We start from the raw sequence: 22,603 nt of genomic DNA on the forward strand, positions 1-22,603 counted from the left end.
TTCCACATTCCATTCCATTCCATTTCACATTGTATTCCACCTTCCATTCCACGATCCATTCCAGGTTCCATTTCATTCCATTACACATTGTATTCAATATTCCATTCCATTTCATTCCACCTTCAATTCCACATTCCGTTTACAATCCATTCCACGTTCCATTTCACATTCCATTCCACATTCCATTCCTCGTTGCACTCCACGTTCCATCCATTCAATTCCACATTCCATTCCACTTTCCATTTCATTATATTCCATGTTCCATTCCACATTCCATTGCACTTTCCATTACACGTTCCATTTCACATTCCATTCCATGTTCCATTGCACATTCCATTCCACGTTCCATTCCACGTTCTGTTCCATTCCATTCCATGTTCCATTCCACTTTCCATTCCATTCCATTCCACATTTCATTCCACATTCCATTACACATTCCATTCCCCATTCGACTGCATTGCATTCCAAATTCCATTCCACATTCCATTACATTCCATTCCAGAATCCATTCCACATTCCATTCCACATTCCATTCCACATTCCTTTCCTCGTTCCATTCAATTCCATTCCGCATTCCATTCCATCCTAAATTCCATTCCACATTCCATTCCATTCCATTACATGTTCCATTCTGTTCCATTCCAATTTTCATACCACCTTCCATTTCGCATTCCATACCACATTCCATTACACATTCCTATCCATTCCATTACACATTCCATTCCATTTCTTTCCACATTACAATCCTTTCCACATTCCATTCCACATTCCATTCAACATTCCTTTCCATGATCCATTCCATGTTCCATTCCATTTCTTTCCATGTTCAGCTCCACATTCCATTCCATTACATTTCACATTCCATTCCTCAATTCCATTACAAATTCCATTCCACTTTCGATTCCGTTACATTCCATGTTCGATTCACCTCTCCACTACACATTTCATTCCACATTCCATTCTGTTCCATTCTGCATTCCATTCCACATTGCATTTCAGATTTCATTCCACATTGCATTCCATTCCATTCCACATTCCATTCCACATCGCATTCCACGTTCCATTCAATGTTCTGTTCAACTTTCTATTCCATTCCATTCCACGTTCCATTCCACGTTCCATTCCACGTTCCATTCCGTTCCATTCCAGTTTCCTTTCCACATTTCATTCCGTTCCAGTTTCCTTTCAACATTCCATTCCACGTTCCATTCCACATAATTTTTGTTCCAATTCACATTCCATTCCACATTCCATTCCACATTCCATTACATTCCATCCAAAATTCCATTAATCATTCCATTCAACATTCCATTCCACACCCCATACCACATTCCATTCCATTCCATTCCATTGCACATTCCATTTCACATTCTATTCCGTTCCATTCCACGTTCCATTCTACGTTCCATTCCAAGGTCCATTCAATTAAATTCCACCTTCCATTCCTCATTCCATTCCATTCCACTTTCCTTTCCACATTCCAAACCTCATTCCATTCCATCCCATTACACATTCCATTACATGATCCATTCCGTTCCATTCCACGCACCTTTCCACTTTCCATTCAACTTTCCATTCCACATTCCAATCGAAATTCCATTTCACATTTCATTACATTCCACTTCACATTGCATTCCACATTCCACTCCATTGCATTCCACTTTCCATTCCAAATTCCATTCCACAATCCATTCCACATTGCATTCCATTGCATCCCACTTCCCATTCCACATTCCATTCCATTCCATTCCATTTTCAATTCCACTTTCCATTCCATTACATTTGACATTCTATTCCACATTCCATTACACATTCCCTTTCACATTACATTCCGTTTCATTCCACATTCCATTCCACACTCCATTCCATTCCTTTTCACATTCCATTCCATTTATTTCCACATTCAATTCCGCATTCAATTCCATTCCATGCCACATTCGTTTCCATTCCATTCAATTTCATTACAAACTCCATTGTATTCCACATTCCATTCCAGATTCCACTCCATACAATTCCACATTCCATTCTACGTTCCATTCCACGTACAATTCCAATTTCCTCTCCTCATTCCATTCCATTCCATTCCACATTCCATTCCTCAGTCCACTCCATTCCATTCCACATTCCATTCTACATTCTATTGTATTCCATTCCACATTTCCTTCCACATTCCATACCAATCCATACCATTCCACATTCCATTCCACATTCCTTTCCACATTCCATTCCATTCCATTTAACATTCCCTTCCATTCCATTCCACTTTCCTTTCGATTCCATTCCATGTTCCATTAAACATTCCATTCAATTCCATTCCGCATTCCATTCCACCTTCCTTTCCAGTCCATTCCACATCCAATCCATTCCTTTCCATTCCACATTCCATTCCATTCCTTTTCACCAACCATTCTATTCCATTCCACTTACCATTCCACATTCCATTCCATTCCATTCCACATTCAATTCCATTTCTTTTCAAATTCCATGCCATTCCATTTCATTTCATTCCACATTCCATTCCATTCCATTCCAAATTCCATTGCAATACATTCAACTTTCCATTCCATTCCACAAGACATTCCATTCCAAATTCCTTTCCATTCCATTCCACATTCCATTCCTTTCCAGTCCATTCCATTCCAAATTCCATTCCACATTCCCTTCTGTTGCATTCCACATTCCATTCCTTTCCTTTCCATTCCATTCCATATTTCATTCGATTCATTTCTACATTCCATTCCTTTCCATTCCACATTCCTCTCCATTCCATTCCACATTCCATTCCATTCCATTCCATTTATTTACATTCCTTTCCACATTCTGTTCCTTTCCATATTCCATTCCATTACATTCCACATTCCATTTCATTCCATTCCACATTCCATTCCATTCCATTCCATATTCAATTCCACATTCCATTCCATTCCATTCCACCTTCAATTCCACTTTCCATTCCATTACATTTGACATTCTTTTCCACCTTCCATTACACATTCCCTTTCACATAACATTCCGTTACATTACAAATTCCATTCCACACTCCATTCCATTCCTTTTCACATTCCATTCCATTTATTTCCATATTCAATTCCACATTCAATTCCATTCCATGCCACATTCCTTTCCATTCCATTCCACGTTCCATTCCATTGCATTACACACTCCATTCCATTCCATTCCATATTCCATTCCATTCCATATCAAATTGCATTTGATTCCATTTCACATTCCATTCCATATTCCATTCCATTCCATTCCACGTTCCATTCCATTCCATTCCATTCCACATTCCATTACATTCCATTCCATTCCACTTTGCATTCATTCCATGACCTATTCCATTGCATTCCATTCCACATTCAGTTCCATTCCATTTCAAATTCCATCCCATTCAATTCCATTCCATTCCACATTCCATTGCATTTCAAATTCATTTCCATTCTATTCCATTCCATTCGATTCCACATTCCATTCAATTTCATTAAAAATTCCATTGCATTCCACATTCCATTCCACATTCCACTCCATACCATTCCACATTCCATTCTACGTTCCATTCCATGTACAATGCCAATTTCCACTCCTCATTCCATTCCATTCCATTCCACATTCCATTCCACATTCCATTCAACAGTCCACTCCATTCCATTCCACATTCCATTCCACATTCTCTTGTATTCCATTTCACATTCCATTCCACATTCCGTACCAATCCATACCATTCCACATTCCATTTCACATTACTTTCCACATTCCATTCCATTCCATTTAACTTTCCCTTCCATTCCATTCCACATTCCATTCGATTCCATTCCATGTTCCATTCCACATACCATTCAATTCCATTCCACATTCCATTTCTTTCCATTCCAAATTCCATTCCATTCCATTCCATATTCAATTCCACATTCCTATCCATTCCATTCCACATTCCATTCCATTGCATTCCATTCCATTCCACATTCCATTCCATGCCATTCCACTTTCCATTCCTTTCCATTCCACATCCCATTCCATTCGTTTCCATTCCCTTCCATTCCACATTCCATTCCATTTCATTCCATTCCGCAAAGCATTCCTTTCCATTCCACTTTCCGTTCCATTCAATTCAATTCCATTGCGCATTCCTTTCAGTTCCATTCCATTCCGTTCTATTCCACATTCCATTCCATTTCCGATGCATTTCACATTGCATTCCATTCCACTCCTTTCCATTTAACATTCCATTCCATTCCACATTCCATTCCAGATTTGATTCCATTCCATTCGACATTCCATTCCACTCCATTCCACATTCCATTGCACATTCAATTGCATCTCATTCTACATTCCATTCAATTCCATTCCATTCCACATTCCATTCCATTCCATTCCATTCCATGTTGCATTCCATTCCATTCCAGGTTGCATTCCATGCCATTCCACATTCCATTCCAAATTAAATTCTATTCCATTCCACATTCCATTCCATTCCATTCCACATTGTTTCCATTCCATTCCACATTCCACTCCACATTCCATGCCACATTCCATTCCACGTTCCATTCCACGTTCCAATCCACGTTCCTTTCCACGTTGCACTCCACTTTCCACTCCACCTTCCATTCCATTCCGTTCCACATTCCATTCCACATTCCATTCACCATTCCATTACATTCCATTCCACATTGCATTTCACATTCCATTCCACATTCCATTCAACGATCCCTTCCATTACATTACAAGTTCCATTCCATTCCATTCCACATTCCATTACACACTCCATTTCTTTCCATTCCACGTTCCATTCCACATTTCATTCCATTGCATTCCACATTCCATTCCATTCCATTCCACATTCCACTCCATTCCATTCCACATTCCATTCCACATTCCATTCCGTTCCATTCCATCTTCTACTTCATTCCTTTCCATTCCACAGTACACTCCATTCGGGTCTAAATTCCATTCCATTCCTTTCCACGATACATTCCATTCTATTTCACTTTCCATTCCATTCCATTCCACATTCCAATCCACATTCCGTTCCACATTTCATTCCACATTCCACACTATTCCATTCCACCGTCCGCTTCATTCCATTCCACATTCAATTCCATTTAATTCCATTGCATTCCACATTGCATTACATTTCATTCCACTCCACATTCCATTCCTTTCCATTACACATTCCATTCAATTTCATTCCATTCCATTCCTTTGCATTCCACATTCCATTCCATAACATTCCATTCCCCTTTCCATTCCGTTCCGTTCCATGTTCAATTCCACGTTCCATTCCACGTACAATTCCACTTTCCATTCCACGTTCCATTCCACATTCCATTGCATTCCATTCCACATTCCATTGCATTCCATTCCACATTCCATTCCATTGGATTCCACATTACATTCTATAACATTCCATTCCACATTCAATTCCATTCCATTCCATGTTCCATTCCAGGATCCATTCAACGTACCACTCCATGTTCCATTCCACGTACCACTCCATGTTCCATTGCACGTCCCATTCCACATTCCATTCTATTCCATTCCAAATTCTGTTCCACATTCAATTCCATTCCATGTTCCGTTACATGTTCCATTCCACGTTCCATTCCACGTTCCATTCCGTGTTCCATTCCACGTAACATTCCACGTTCTATTCCACGTTCCGTTCCACATTCCAGTCCATTCCAATCCACATTCCATTCCATTCCATTCCACATTCCATTCCATTCCATTCCACATTCCATTCCATTCCATTCCACATTCCATTCCATTCCATTCCTCATTCAATTCCGCAATTCATTTCACATTCTACTCTATTCCATTCGAACTTCCGCTTTATTCCATTCCACATTCCATTCCATTCCATTCCACATTCCTTTCCATTCCATTCCACATTCCATTCCATTCCTTTCCACATTCCATTCCATTCCATTCCACATTCCATTCAATATTCCATTCCATATGCCATTCCACATTCCATTCCACATTGCATTGCACGTTCCATTCCACGTTCCATTGCATTCCATTCCACATTCCATTCCATATGCCATTCCATTCCATTCCATATTCCATTCCTTTCCTTTCCATTAAAACTTCCATTCCATTACTTTCCACATTCCATTCCACATTGCATTGCACGTTCCCTTCCACGTTCCATTACGTTCCATTCCACATTCCGTTCCATTCCATTAAGCATTCCATTCATTTCCTTTCCATTCCAACTTCCATTCCATTGCTTTCCACATTCCATTCCATTCTATTTCAATTTCCGTTTATTCTATTCCATTGCATTCCACATTCTGTTGCACTGCATTCCACATTCCATTCCATTCCATTCCACGTTCCCTTCCACTCCATTCCACGTTCCATTCCACATTCGATTCCACATTCCTTTCCTCTTTGCATTCCACTCCATTCTACATTCCATTCCATTCCATTTCATTTTGCTTTCCACATTCCATTTCATTCATTTCCACATTCCATTCCACATTCCATTCCACATTGCTTTCCATTCCATTCCATTCCGCATTACATTGTATTCCATTCCACACTCCATTACATTCCACATTCCATTCCACATTCCATTCCACATTGCATTCCCCGTTCCATTCCATATTCCATTCCATTCCATTCTATTCCATATGGCATTCCATTCCATTCCACATTCCATTCCATTCCACATTCCATTCCATTCCATTCCACATTCATTTCCTTTCCATTCCACTTTCCATTCAACATTCCATTTCATTCCATTCCACATTACATTCTGTTCCATTCCGCATTCCATACCATTAAATTCCTTTCCATTCCACATTCCTTTCCATCCCATTCCACATTCCACTCCACATTCCGTTGCATTCCATTCCATATTCCGTTCTTCATTCCATTCCATTTCTTTCCACATTCCCTTCCATTCCATTCCACATCCCATAACATTCCTTTCCCCATTCCATTTCACATTCCATTTCATGTTGCTTTCCACATTCCACTACACATTCCATTCCACGTTTCATTCCATTGTATTCCACATTCCATTCAATTCCATTCCACATTACTTTCCATTCCATTCAATTCCATTCCACTTTCCATATCCTTCCATTCCATTCCACATTCCATTCCTTTCCATTACACATTCTATTCCGTTCCATTCCAGATTCCTTTCCATTTCATTCCAATCCATTCCACATTCCATTTGACAATACATTCGCTTCCATTCCACATTCCGTTACATTCCATTCCACCTTCCATTTCATTGGATTCCAGGTTTCATGTCATTAAATTCCATTCCATTCCACTTTTCATTCCATTCAACATTCCATTCCACATTCCATTCCATTCCATTCCACATTCCATTCTGCATTCCATTAAATTCCACTCCACATTCCATTCAATTGCATTCCACATTCCATTCCATTCCATTCCACATTTCATTCCACGTTCCATTCCAGTTTCCATTCCGCTTTCCTTTCCTCCTTAAATTTCACGTTCAATTCCATGTTCCATTCCACGTTCCATTCCATTCCATTCCAGATTCCACTGCACATTGCATTCCATTCCATTCCATGTTGCATACCATTGAATTCCATTCCATTCCACATTCCATTCTATTCCACATTCCATTCCACATTCCACTCAATTCCATTCCACATTGCATTCTACATTCCATTAAGTTCCATTCCACATTCTTTTCCATTCCATTCTACATTCCTTCCACATTCCATTCCATGTTCCATTCCAACTTCAATTCCACGTCCCATTCCAGCTTCCACTCCATGCCACTCCACATTCCATTCCATTCCTTTCCACATTCCATTTAATTCCGTTCCACTTTCCATTCCACATTCCCTTTCACCTTCAATTCCATATTCCATTTCACATTCCATTCCATTCCATTCCATTCCATATTCCATTCCTTTCCAATTCACATTCCATTCTTTGCATTCCACACTAATTTCCATTCCATTCAACATTACATTCCATTTGATTCCATTTCATTCTACATTCCATACCATTCCATTCCATTCCACATTCCATTCTTTCCATTCCACATTCCATTCCATTCCTTTCCAAATGCCATTCCATTCCATTCCATTCCACATTCCATTCCACATTCCATTGCCTTTCACGCCACTTTGCATTCCATTCCATTCCACGTTCCATTCCACGATACATTCCACATTCCATTCCATTCCACTTTCTATTCCACTTTCCATTCCATTCCATTAAACGTTCCATTCTGCAATCCATTACATTCCATTCCACATTCCATTCCACGTTCCATTCCACATTCCATTCAACGTTCCACTCCACCTTCCATCCATTCAATTCCACGTTCCATTCCATTTCCATTCCATTACATTCCCCGTTCCGTTCCACGTTCCACTGCACATTCCATTCCACTTTCCATTTCACATTCCATTCCATGTTCCATTCCACATTCCATTCCACATTCCATTGCATTCCTGTCCACATTCCATTCCACATTCCATTCCATTCCATTCCACAATCCATTCCACATTGCAATGCATTCCACTCCACATTGCATTCCACATTCCATTCCATTCCATTCTACATTCTATTCAATTCCATTCCACTTTCCATTCCACATTTCACTCCATTACATTCCATATTCCATTCCACATTGCATTCCACGTTGCATTCTGCATTCCATTACAATCCATTGCACATTCCATTCCACGATCCATTCCACATTCCATTCCACATTCCATTGCACATTCCATTGTACCTTCCTTTCCACATTACATTCCAAGTTCAATTCCTAGTTCCATTCAACTTTCCATTCCACGTTCCATTCCATACCATTACACATTCCATTCCACTTTCCATTCCATTCCGTTCCACGTTCCATTCGACATTCCATTCCCCTTTTCATTCCACATTCCTTTCCATTCCATTCCACAATCCATTCCACATTCCATTACACAGTCCATTCCATTACATTCCACAGTCCATTCCACATTCCATTTCACATTCCATTCCTCAATCCATTCCATTCCATTCCATATTGAATTACATTCCATTCCACATTCGATTCCACATTCCATTCCATTCAGTTCCATATTCCATGCCACATCATTCCATATTATATTCCACATTCCATTCCACATTCAATTTTACGTTCCTTTCCACATTCCATTCCATTCCATTCAACATTCCATTCCACATTCCATTCCACTCCATTCTACATTCCATTCAATTCCAAACCTCATTCCATTCCACATTTCATTCCATTCCATTCCACATTCCATACCACATTCCATTCCATATTCCATTGAATTTCATTCCACATTCCAATCCACATTCCTTTACATTCCATTGCACATTCCATTCCACGTTCCAATCCACATTCCATTGCACATTCCATTTTACCTTCCGTTACAGATTACATTCCGCGTTCAATACCTAGTTCCATTCAAAATTCCATTCCATGATCCATTCCGTAACATTAGACGTTCCATTCCACATTCCATTCCATTCTGTTCCACGTTCCATTCCACATTCCATTCCCCATTCCATTCCACATTCCTTTACATTCCATTACACATTCAATTCCACTTTCCATTCCACATTCCATTCCTTTCCATTCCACAGTCCATTCCACATTCCATCTTAAAATCCATTCCTCAATCCATTCCATTCCATTCCATATTCAATTACATTGCATTCCACATTCCATTCCACATTCCATTCAACGTTCCATTCCATTCCATTCCATGTTCCATTCCATTCCATTCCACGTTTCAATCGACATTCGACATCACCTTCCATTCCCTTCCTTTCCACATTCCATTCCATTCCTTTCCACATTCCAATACTTTCCACATTCCATTCCACATTCCATTCCACTTTCCATTCAATTGCATTCCACGTTCCGTTCCTTGTTCCATTCCATTCCATTCCACATTCCATTCCACATTCCTTTCCATTCCATTTAACTTTCCATTCCAATCCATTCCATATTCCATTCCACATTCCATTCCACCTTCCATTCCACGTTCCATTCCTCATTCCATTCCACTCCATTCCACACTCCATTCCCCGTTCCATTCCACATTCCTTTCTGTTCCATTGAACATTCAATTTCACACTCTTTTCCACATTCCATTCCACATTCCCTTCCATTACTTTCCATTCCACATTCCATTCCGTTACATTCCACATTCCATTGCATTCCCTTCCACATTCCTTTCCACTTTCATATCCATTCCATTCCACATTCATTTGCATTCCATTACACATTCCATAACACAGTCTATTCCACATTGGATTCCACATTCTATTCTACATTCTATTACACATTCCTTTGCATTACATTCCATGTTCCCTTCCACATTTCATTTCATGTTCGATACCACATTGCATTCCACATTCCATTCCACATTCCATTCCAAATTCCATTCCATTCCATTCAACATTTCATTGCACTTTCCGTTTCACATTCCATTACACATTCTCATGCATTCCATTCCACATTCAATTCCATTCCATTACATTCCACATTCCATTCCACGTTCCAGTAAACGTTCCATTAATCTTTCCAATCCACGTTCCATTCCATTCCATTCCACATTCCAATCCATTGCATTGCGCATTCCATGCCACATTTCATTCCATTCCATTCTGCTTTCCATTCCATTCCATCCGACATTCCATTCCACTCCATTCGATGTTTCTTTCTGTTCCATTCCACGTTTCATTCCACCTTCCATTTCACATTCCATTACACATTCCATTTCACATTCCTTTCCATTCCATTCCATATTCCATTAAATTCCATTCCACATTCCATTCCATTCCTTTCCACATTCCAAAACTTTCCACATTCCATTCCACTTTCCATTCCATTCCTTTCCACATTCCAAAACTTTCCACATTCCATTCCACTTTCCATTGCATGTTCTATTCCATTCCATTCCACGTTCCATTCCATGTTCTATTCCATTCCATTCCACGTTCCATTTCATGTCCAATTCCATTCCATTTCACGTTCCATTCCACTATTGCATTACAAATTCCATAACACTTTCCACTCTGTTGCATTCCACTTTCGATTCCACTCTCCACTCCACATTCCATTCCACATTCCATTCCATTCCATTCCACATTCATTTCAACATTCCATTCCACCTTTCATTCCACTTGGCATTCCATTCCATTCCATTCCACTCCAGATTCCATTCCACGTTGCATTCCACTTTCCATTCCACGTTCCTATCCATGTTCCATTCCTATACATTCCATTTTCTGTTCCACATTGCATTCCATTCCGCTCCAGTTTCCTTTCCACATTCCATTCCACATTCAATTCCACATTACTTCCGTTCCATTCCACATTCCATTCCACATTCCATTCCACATTCCATTCTATTCCATTCCACATTCCATTAATCATTGCATTCAACATTCCGTTCCACACTCCTTTCCACATTCCATTGAATTCCATTCCACATTCCATTCCACATTACATTCCATTACATTCCACATTCCTTTCCACATTTCTTTCCACATACCATTCCATTTCCATTTTACATTCCATTCCACCTTCCATTCCATTCCATTCAATGTTCCATTCCACGTTCCATTTCAAATTCCATTCCACGTTCCATTTCACATTCCATTCCACGTTCCATTTCACATTCCATTCTGCATTCCATTCCATTCCATTCCACGTTTCATTACATTACACGTTTCCTTACATGATGCATTCCACCTTCCAGTCCATGATCCATTCCATTCCATTCCGGTTTCCATTTCATTCCATTCTACTTTCCATTCCACATTCAATTCTACGTTCCATTTCACATTCGATTCTAATTACATTTCACTTTCCATTCCATTCCATTCCATTACACATTCCATTCCATTCCAATCCACATTCCATCGCATTCCATTCCAAGTTCCGTTCCGTTTCACATTCCATTCCATTCCGTTCCACTTTCCATTGCATTCCATCACACTTTCCATTCCATTTCATTCCACTTTCCACTACACATTCCATTCCATTCCATTCTATTCCACATTCCACTTCATTCCATTCCACATTCCATTCAATTCCATTCCATATTCTTTTCCACGTTACATTCCACGTTACATTCCATTCCATTCCACATTCCATTCCATTCCATTCCAAATTCCATTCCATTCCGTTCCACATTCCTCTACATTCCATTCCACATAACATTACATTCAATTGCACATTCAATTCCATTACATTGCATTCCACATTCCATTCCATTTGATTCTGCATTCCATTCCATTCCATTCCATTCTATTCCACGTTTCTTTGCATTCTATTCTATTCCACATTCCCTTCCATTCAATTCCACATTCCATTAATTTACATTCCACATACCATTGCACATTCTATTCAACGTTCCATTCAACATTCCATTCCACATTCCATTACATTCCATCACTCATTCCATTACACTTTCCATTCCATTCCATGCCACATTCCATTACACTTTCTATTTCATTCAATTCCAAATTCCATTCCACGTTCCATTCCACGTTCTATTCCATGTTCTTTTCCACTTTGCGTTCCACATTCCATTACATTTCATTCCATATTCCATACCATTCCATTCCATTACATTACACAATCCATTCCATTCCATTCCACATTCCTTTCCACATTCCATTCCACATTCCACTTCTTTCCATTCCGCAGTCTATTCCACATTCCATTCCGTTCCATTCCACATTCCATTCCACATTCCACTTCTTTCCTTTCCGCACTCTATTCCACTTTCAATTCCGTTAAATTCCACATTCCATTCCACACTCCGTTCCACATTCCATTCGACATTCCATTCCATTCCATTTTTCGTTGCATTCTTCATTCAATTACACATTCCATTCCACTTTCCATTCGGTTCCATTCCACATTCCATTACACACTTCACTCAACATTCCATTCCAGAATCCATTCCGTTCCTCTCCACATTCCATTCCATGTTCAATTCCACATTTCATTCCATATTCCATTCCATTCCATTCCACATTCCATTCCACATTCTATTCCACATTTCATTACACATTCCATTCAATTCTAGATACCATTCCATTCCATTCCACGTTCCATTCCATTCCATTCCTCTTTCCATTCCATTCCATTCCACATTGCATTCAATTCAATTCCACATTCCTTTCCACTTTCCATTCCAAATTCCATTCCATTTTCCATTCTACGTTCCAGTTCATTCCATTCCACGTTGCATTCCAGGTTCCATTCCACCATCCATTAAATGTTCCATTTCGTTCCATTACACATTCCATTCCACATTTCATTGCACATTCCATACCATGTTCCACCCCACGTTCAATTCCACGTTCCATTCCACGTTCCATTCCATTCAATTTCACATTCCATTCCACATTCCACTCCATTCCATTCAATTACATTTCATTCCATTCCACATTCCATTCCCTTCCATTCCATTCTGAGTTCCACTCCATTCCATTCCACATTCCATTATATTCCGTCTCACATTGCATTCCATTCCATTGCAATTTCCTTTGCATTCCATTCCATACCACTTTCCATACCATTCCATTGCATTCCACATTCCATTCCTTTCCATCACAAATTCCGTTCCTTTCCATTCCTCATTCCATTGCTTTCCATCACAAATTCCGTTCCTTTCCATTCCGCGTTCCATTCCTCGTTCCATTTCATGTTCCATTCCACATTTCATTCCATTCCATTCCACATTCTATTCCATTCCATTCCACAATCCATTTTACCTTCTTTTCCATTCCATTCCACATTCCATTTCACATTCCATTCCATTCCATTCCAACTTCAATTCCACATTCCATTCCATTCCATTCCATTAAACATACAATTCAATTCCATTCCACATTCCTTTCCATTCCATCCCACATTCCATTCCATTCCATTCCATTCTATTCCACATATCTTTCGATTCCATTCCACATTCTATTCTGCTCAATTCCACATTCCATTCCATTCCATTCCTCATTCCATTCCACATTCCGTTGCATTCAATTCCACGCTCCATTCCGCATTCCATTCCAAATTCCATTGCATTCCATTGCACAATCCATTCCACATTCCATCCCAGATTCCACTTCACATTCCATTCCATTCCATTCCAACTTTAATTGCACTTTCCATTCTTTTCCGTTCCTCATTCCTTTTCATTCCATTGTATTCCATATTCCATTCCACATTCCATTCTATTCCATTCCACTTTCCATTCCATTCCATTCCAATTTCCATTCCATTCCATTCTATTCCATTCCACATTCCATTCTATTCCATTCCACATGCCATTCCACGTTCCTTTCTACTTTACATTCCACATTCCATTCCATGTTCCACTCCACATTCCATTCCGCATGACATTCCAGATTTCTTTCCACATCCCATTCTCCATTTCATTCCATTCCACATTCCATTCCTTTTCATTCCACTCCACATTCCTTTCCTTTCTGTTAAACATTCAATTCCACGTTGCATTCTGCGTTCCATTCCGCGATCCATTCCATTCCATTCTCCGTTCCGTTCTACATTCCCTTCCATTCTGTTTCTCTTTCTTTCCACATTCCGTTGCACATACCTTTCTACATTACATCCCTTCTATTCCACATTACTTTCCATATTCCCTTCCAAATTCCATTCCATTCCACATTCTACTCCACCTTGTATTCAAAATTCCATTCCACATTCCATTCCATTCCATTCCACATTCCATTCCATTCCATTCCACATTCCATTCCACATTCCATCCCATTCCATTCCACGTTCCATTCCACATTCCACATTCCATTCCATTCCATTCCAAATTGCATTCCACATTCCATTCCAAATTGCATTCCTTTCCATTCCATATTCCATTACACGTTCCATTCCATTCCATCCGACAATACATTCCACGTTCCATTCCTTATTCCATTCCATTCCTTTCCACATTCCATTCCATTGCATTCCACATTCCATACTACATTCCATGGCATATTCCACTCCTTTCCATTCCACTTTCCGTTACACGTTCCATTCCATTCCATTCGACGTTCCATTCTACTTTCCATTCCACATTCCGTTCCATATTCCATTCCACATTCCTTTTCACATTCCATTCTATTCCATTCCACATTCCATTCCAATCCATTCCACTTTCCTTTCCATATTCCATTCCACATTCCATTCCACATTCCAGTCCATTCCATCCCACATTCCTTTCCCCTACTTTCCACGTTGCATTCCACATTCGTTTTCATGCTCCATTCCCCATTCCCTTTCATTCCTTTCCATATTCTATACCATTCCATTCCATTCCATAGTCCATTCAGCATTCCACTCCACATTCCATTTCACATTCCATTCCTGATTCCATTCCATTCCATTCCACATTTCATTCCATTCCACATTCCCTTCCACTTTGCATTCCAATTTCCACTCCACTTTCCATTCCATTGCATTCCACCTTCCATTCCACATTCCATTAAATTCCTTTCCAATTTCCATAGCACATTCCGTTCCACATTCCATTCTATTCCAATCCACTTTCCATTCCTCATTCCTCTCAACATTCCATTACACATTCCATTGCATTCCATTCCACATTCCATTCCATTCCACTCCAGATTCCATTCGACATTTCATTCCATTCCAATCCACATTCCATTGCAAATTCCATTACATTTTCCTTTCCATTACATTCCACATTCCATTCCTATTTCCATTCCATTCCATTCCACATTACATACCACCTTCTTTTCCACTTTCCATTCCACATTCCATTCTACATTGCATTCAGTTCCATTACACATTCCATTCCACATTTCATTCCACAATCCTTTCCAAATTCCATTCCACATTAAAACCACATTCCAATCCTTTCCTTTCTGAATTACTTTCCAAATTCCATTCCATTCCATTCCACAATCCATTCCACATTCCACTCCATTCCATTCCACTCTGCATTCGGTGTTCCATTCATTGTTTCATTTCGCGTTCTGTTCCAAGATCCATTCCATTCCTTTCCACGATACATTCCTCTCCATTCCATGTTAAATTTCATTCCATTCCACTTTCCATTCCACATTGCATTACGCCTTCCATTTCACATTCCATTAAACATTCCATTTCAATTTCCATTCCATTCAATTCCATTCCATTTTATATTCCATTACATTCCAATCCACATTCCATTCCATTCCATTCCATGTTCCATTCTGTTCTACATTCCATTCCCTTCCGTTCCACATTCCATTCCATTCCATTCCTAATAACATTCCATTACATTCCTCATTCCATTCCATTCCATTATATTCCACATTCCATTCCATTCCATTACACTTTTCATTCCATTACATTGCACATTGCATTCCACATTCCATTCCACTTTCCATTCCATTACTTTCCACATTCCATTCCATTTAATTCCCCATTTCTTTCCATTCCATTCCACATTCCATTTCATTCAATTTCACATTCAATTCCATTACATTGCATTCCACATTCGATTCCATTGCTTTCTGCATTCCATTCCATTCCATTCCATTCTATTTCACATTCCATTCCATTCCATTCTATTCCACATTCCATTCCATTCCATTCCACATTCAATTCAATTACATTCCACATTCCATTCCACATACCATTGCACAGTGTATTCCACTTTTCATCAAACATTCCATTACACTTTCCATTCATTTACATTCCACATTCCATTCCACGTTCCATTCCATTCCATTCCAGCTTCCATTCCACGTTTCATTCCACGTTCTATTCCACGTTCCTTTCGACGTTCCAGAACACATGCCATTCCATTCTGTTCGTTATTCCATAACATTCCATTCCATTCCACAATCAATTCCTTTCCATTGAACTATCCATTCCACATTCCATTCCACATTCAATTCCTTTCCATTCCATGTTCCATTCCAAACTCCATTTCACATTCCATTCCATATTCCATTTCGTTCCATTCCACATTCCATTCCACACTCCTTTCCACCTTCCATTTCACATTCCATTCTGCTCCTTTCCACATTCCATTCCACATTCCACTCCACATTCCATTCCTTTACATGCCACATTCCATTGCATTCCATTCCACATTCTTTTCCACATTCCAATCTATTCCATTTCACTTTCTATTCCACATTCCATTCCACATTCCATTCCACATTCCATTGCATTCCATTCCATTTTCCATTCCACATTCTATTCCACTTTCCATTCGACATTCCATTGCATTCCATGTTCCATTCCATGCTCTATTCCATTCCATTACACATTATAGTCCACATTCCATTCCATTCCATTACACTTTACATTCCACATTCAGTCCACATTACATTCCGTTCCATTCCAGATTTCATTCTACATCGCATGCTACATTCCATTCCATTCCATTCCACATTCCATTCCACATTCCATTCCACATTCCATTCCACATTCCATTCCATTGCATTCCACATTCTATTCCACATTCCATTCCATTGCATTCCACGTTCCAATCCACATTCCACTGTATTCTATTCCACATTTCATTCCATTCCTTTCCACGTTACGTTAAATTACATTGCATTCCACATTTCATTCCATTCCATTCGGCATTCTATTCCATTCCATTCCATTTCATTCCACATTCCATTCTATTCGATTCCATTCCACATTTCATGTCATTCCATTCCACATTCCACTCCATTCCGTTGCAAATTCCGTTCCATTCCATTCAACATTCCATTCCTTTCGGTTCCATTCCATTCCACATTTCATAGCATTCCATTCCTTTCCACATTGCACTAATTTCCGTTCCACCTTCCATTCAATTCCACGCTCCATTCCACGTTCCATTCCACGTTCCTTTTCACGTTCCATTCTAAATTCCATCCCACATTCCTTTACGTATTCCTTTCCATTCTTTTCCATATTTCATACCATTCCATTGCATTCCATTCCACATTCCATTCCATTATATCCCACATTCCATTCCATAATCCATTCCATTCCATTCCACATTCCCTTCTAGTTACCATTCCATTCCATTCCACATTAATTTTCACATTCCATTCGTTTCCATTCCACATTCCATTAGTTTTCATTCCACATTCCTTTCCACATTTCATTCCACATTTCATTACACTTTCCATTCCACATTCCATTCCACATTCCATTCCCCATTCCATTCCATATTCCATTCCACATTGCATTCCATTCCATTTGGCATTCCATTCCATTCCATTGCACATTCCATACTATTCCCTTCCATCCCACATTAAATTCCTTTCCATTCCACATTCCATATCATTCCATTCTATTCCACATTCCATTCCTTTCCATTCTACATTCCATTCCATTCCCTTACACCTTCAAATGCATTCCATTCCATTCCATTCCACATTCCATTACCTTCCTTTCCACTTTCCTTTCCATTCCATTCCACATTCCATTTCACATTCCATTCCATTCCACTTCCCTTTCCATGTTGCATTCCATTCCATTCCACATACCATTGCATTCAATTCCACATTTGATTCCATTACATTACCTTCTATTCCACACTCCATTCAATTCCATTCCATTCCATTCCACATTCCATTCCATTTCATTGAATTCCACATTCAATTCCTTTCCATTCGCCATTCCATGCCAATCCATTCCACATTCCATGCCATTCCATTCCATTCCACATTACATACCATTCCATTCTATTCCACGTTACATTCCTTTCCATTCCACATTCCATACAATTCCATTCCACGTTCCATTCCAAGATTCATTCGCAGTTCCATTCCACGTTGCCTTCCATTCCAGTACACGTTCCATTCTATATTCCATTCCACATTCCATTGCTTTCCATTCCACATTCCATTCCACTTTCCATTGCGTTACATTCCACATTCCATTCCACATTCCATTCCATTCCATACCACCTTCCATTCCACATTGTATTCCGTTCCATTCAACATTCCATTCCACAAACCATTCCTTACCTTTCCATTCCATTCCACGTTGCATTCCACATTCCATTCCACATTAAATTCCACTATCCATTCCTCATTCCGTTCCACATTCCATTCCATTGCATTCCATTTTGCATTCCACTTTCCATTCCACTCAATTCCACATTACATTTCAGTGCATTCCATTGTATTCAACATTCCATTCCCTACCATTTCACTTTCCATTCCATTCCATTCCATTCCAAATTCCATTCTATTCCATTCCACATTCCATTACTTTCCATTTCACATTCCATTCAATTCCATTCCATTCCACATTCTATACCATTCCATTCCTTTCCACTTTCCATTCCACATTCCATTACATGTTCCAATCCATTACATTCCACTTTCCATTCCATTCCATTCCATTCCATTCCATTCCATTCAACATTCCACTCCACATTCCATTCCCTTCCATTCCACATTCCATTCCATTCCATTCCAAGTTCCATTCCACGTTACATTCCAAGTCCCATTCCATTCCACTCCATTCCAATCCATTCAATTCCTTTTCATTCCAATCCATTCTGAATTCCTTTTCATTCCACTCCATTATGAATTCCTTTTCATTCCATTCCAAATTATATTCGACATTCCATTCCATTCCATGCCACATTCCATTCCATTCCATTCCACATTCCATTCAATTTCACCTTTCATTCCTTTCCATTCCATTCCACCTTCCATTCAATTCCATTGCATTCCACATTCCATTCCATTCCATTCCTCATTCCTTTCCATTCCATTCCATTCTATTCCCCATTGCATTCCCTTCCATTCCACTTTCCATTCCATTCCATTACACATACCATTCCATTCCATCTCATTCCATTCCACATTCCATTCCATTCCATTCCACATTCAATTCCACATTGCATTCCATTCCATTCCTTTAAACATTCCATTCTATTCCACATTTATTTCCATTAAATTCCACATTACATTCCACATTCCATTCCATTCCATTCCATTCTACATTCCATTCATTCCACGGTCCATTCCATTTCACATTCCATTCCATTCCATTCCACTTTCCATTTCACATTCCTTTCCATTCCATTCCAAATTCCATTCCATTCCTTTCCACTTCACATTGCATTCCACTTTCCATTCCATTCCATTACACATTCCCTTCCTTTCCATTCCAATTTCCATTCCATTCCATTACACATTCCATTCCGTTACACATTCCATTCCACTCCATATTGCATTCCATTACTGTCCATACTAATCCAACTACCATTCCACATTCCATTCCATTGCATTGCACATGCCGTTATATTCCTTTCCACATTCCATTCCATTCCATTCCATTCCACATTCCATTCCATTCCTTTCCTTTCCAAATTCCATTCTATTTATTCCACATTGCATTCCTTTACATTCCACATTGCATTCCATTCCATTCTATTCCACATTCAATAACATTCCATTCCATATTCCATTCCATTCCATTCCATTCCATTCCATTCCTTATTACAGTCAATTTCTTTCCATATTCCTTTCCATTCCATTCCATTGCATTCCACATTCCATTCCACATTCCATTCCATTCCATTCCATTCCACGTTCAATTGGATTCCTTTCCACATTCCATTCCATTCCATTTCACTTTCCTTTCCATTCCATTCAGCATTGCTTTCCATTCCATTCCATTCAACATTCCTTTCCATATTCATTTCCATTCTATTCCACATTCCATTCCACATTCCATTCCATTCCATTTCATATTCCATTGTACATTCCATTCCAGTCCATTCCACATTCCTTTTCAAATTACATTCCATTCCATTACACAATCCATTCCACGATCCAGTCCTTTCCAAATTACATTTTATTCCAATACACATTCCATTCCAAGATCCATTCCATTCCACAATCCATTGCACAATTCCTTCGATTGCATTCCTCTTTCCATTCCATTCCGTTACATTCCACATTCCATTCCATTGGATTCCATATTCCACTCCATTCCATTCCACATTCCATTCCATTCCACATTCCATTCCATACCATTCCACATTCCATTCTTTTCCATTTCACGTTCCATTCTACCTTCCATTCCATTCCATTCCATTCAGCATTCCATTCCACTTTCCTTCGCTTGCATTCCACATTCCATTCCACATTCCTTTCAACTTTGCATTCCACATTCCATTCCATTCCGTTCCACAGTCCATTCCTCATTCCATTTGGTTACATTCCACATTCGATTCCGTTCCACTCCACATTCGATTCCAGATTCCTTTCCATTCCATTCCACATTCCATTCCAAATTCCGTTCCTCATTCCATTTCATTCCCTTCCACATTCCTTTCCACGTTCCATTCCATTCCTTTCCACGTTGCATCCCACTTTCCATTCCACATTCCATTCCACATTCCATTCCATTCCATTCCTCATTCCATTTCACATTCCATTCCATTCCATTCCACATTCCATTCCACATTCCATTCTACTCCATTCCACAGTCCTTCCACATTACATTCCACGTTCCATTCCAATATCCATTCTACGTTCCAATTCACGTTCCATTACATTGCGTTCTATGTTTCACTCCATTCCATTCCATGTTCCATTCCATTCCATTTCACATTCTTTTCCACTTTCCATTTCACATTCCATTCCGCATTCCTTTACACATTCAATTCCATTTCATTCCACATTCCATTCCAATCCAATCCACATTCCATTCCCTTACATTCCGCATCCCATTCCATTCAATTCCACATTCCATTCCATTCCATTCCACGTTCCATTCCATTCTCTTCCACTTTCCATTCCATTCCGTTCCATTCCATACCTTTCCATTCCATTCCACATTCCATACCATTCCATTCCATTCCACATACCATTTTTTCAATTCCACATTCCATTCCATTCCATTCCACATTCATTTGCATTCCATTGCATTCCATTCTATTCCACATTCCATTCCACATTACTTTAACTTCCGTTCCACATTCCATTCAATTCCATTCCATTCCACGTTCCATTCCTCGTTCAATTCCACGTTCCATTCTACATTCCATTCCATGTTCCATTCCGTTCCATTTCACATTCCTTTCTACATTCCATTCCATTCCATTGCGCTTTCCTTTCCACATTCCATTCCACATTCCATTCCGTTCCATTACACATTGCATTCCATATCCCATTCCACATTCCATTCCATTCTGTTCCACATTCCATTCCATATTGAATTCCACATTCCGTTCCATTGCATTGCACCATCCATTCCACATTCCATTCCATTGCATTCCTCCTTCCATTCCACATTCCATTCCATTGCATTCCTCATTCCTTTCCACATTCCATTCCATTCTATTCCACATTTCATTCCATTCCATTCCACGTTCTATTCCATTCCCTTGCATTCAATGTTTCATTCCATTCTATTCCGCATTCCATTCAATTCCCTTCCATTCCATCCCATTCCATTACACATTCCTTGCCAGTCCATTCCACATTCCATTTCATTCCATTCCAGAATCCATTCCATTCCATTCCATTCTTTTCCACTTTCCATGGCATTGCATTCCATTCCACATTCCGTTAGTTTCCGTTCTGCATTTTTCTGCATTCTATTCCGCATTCCATTCCC

The sequence above is a fragment of the Pongo abelii genome, chromosome 12 (genome assembly GCF_028885655.2).
Source record: "Pongo abelii isolate AG06213 chromosome 12, NHGRI_mPonAbe1-v2.0_pri, whole genome shotgun sequence".
Lineage (NCBI taxonomy): Eukaryota > Metazoa > Chordata > Mammalia > Primates > Hominidae > Pongo > Pongo abelii.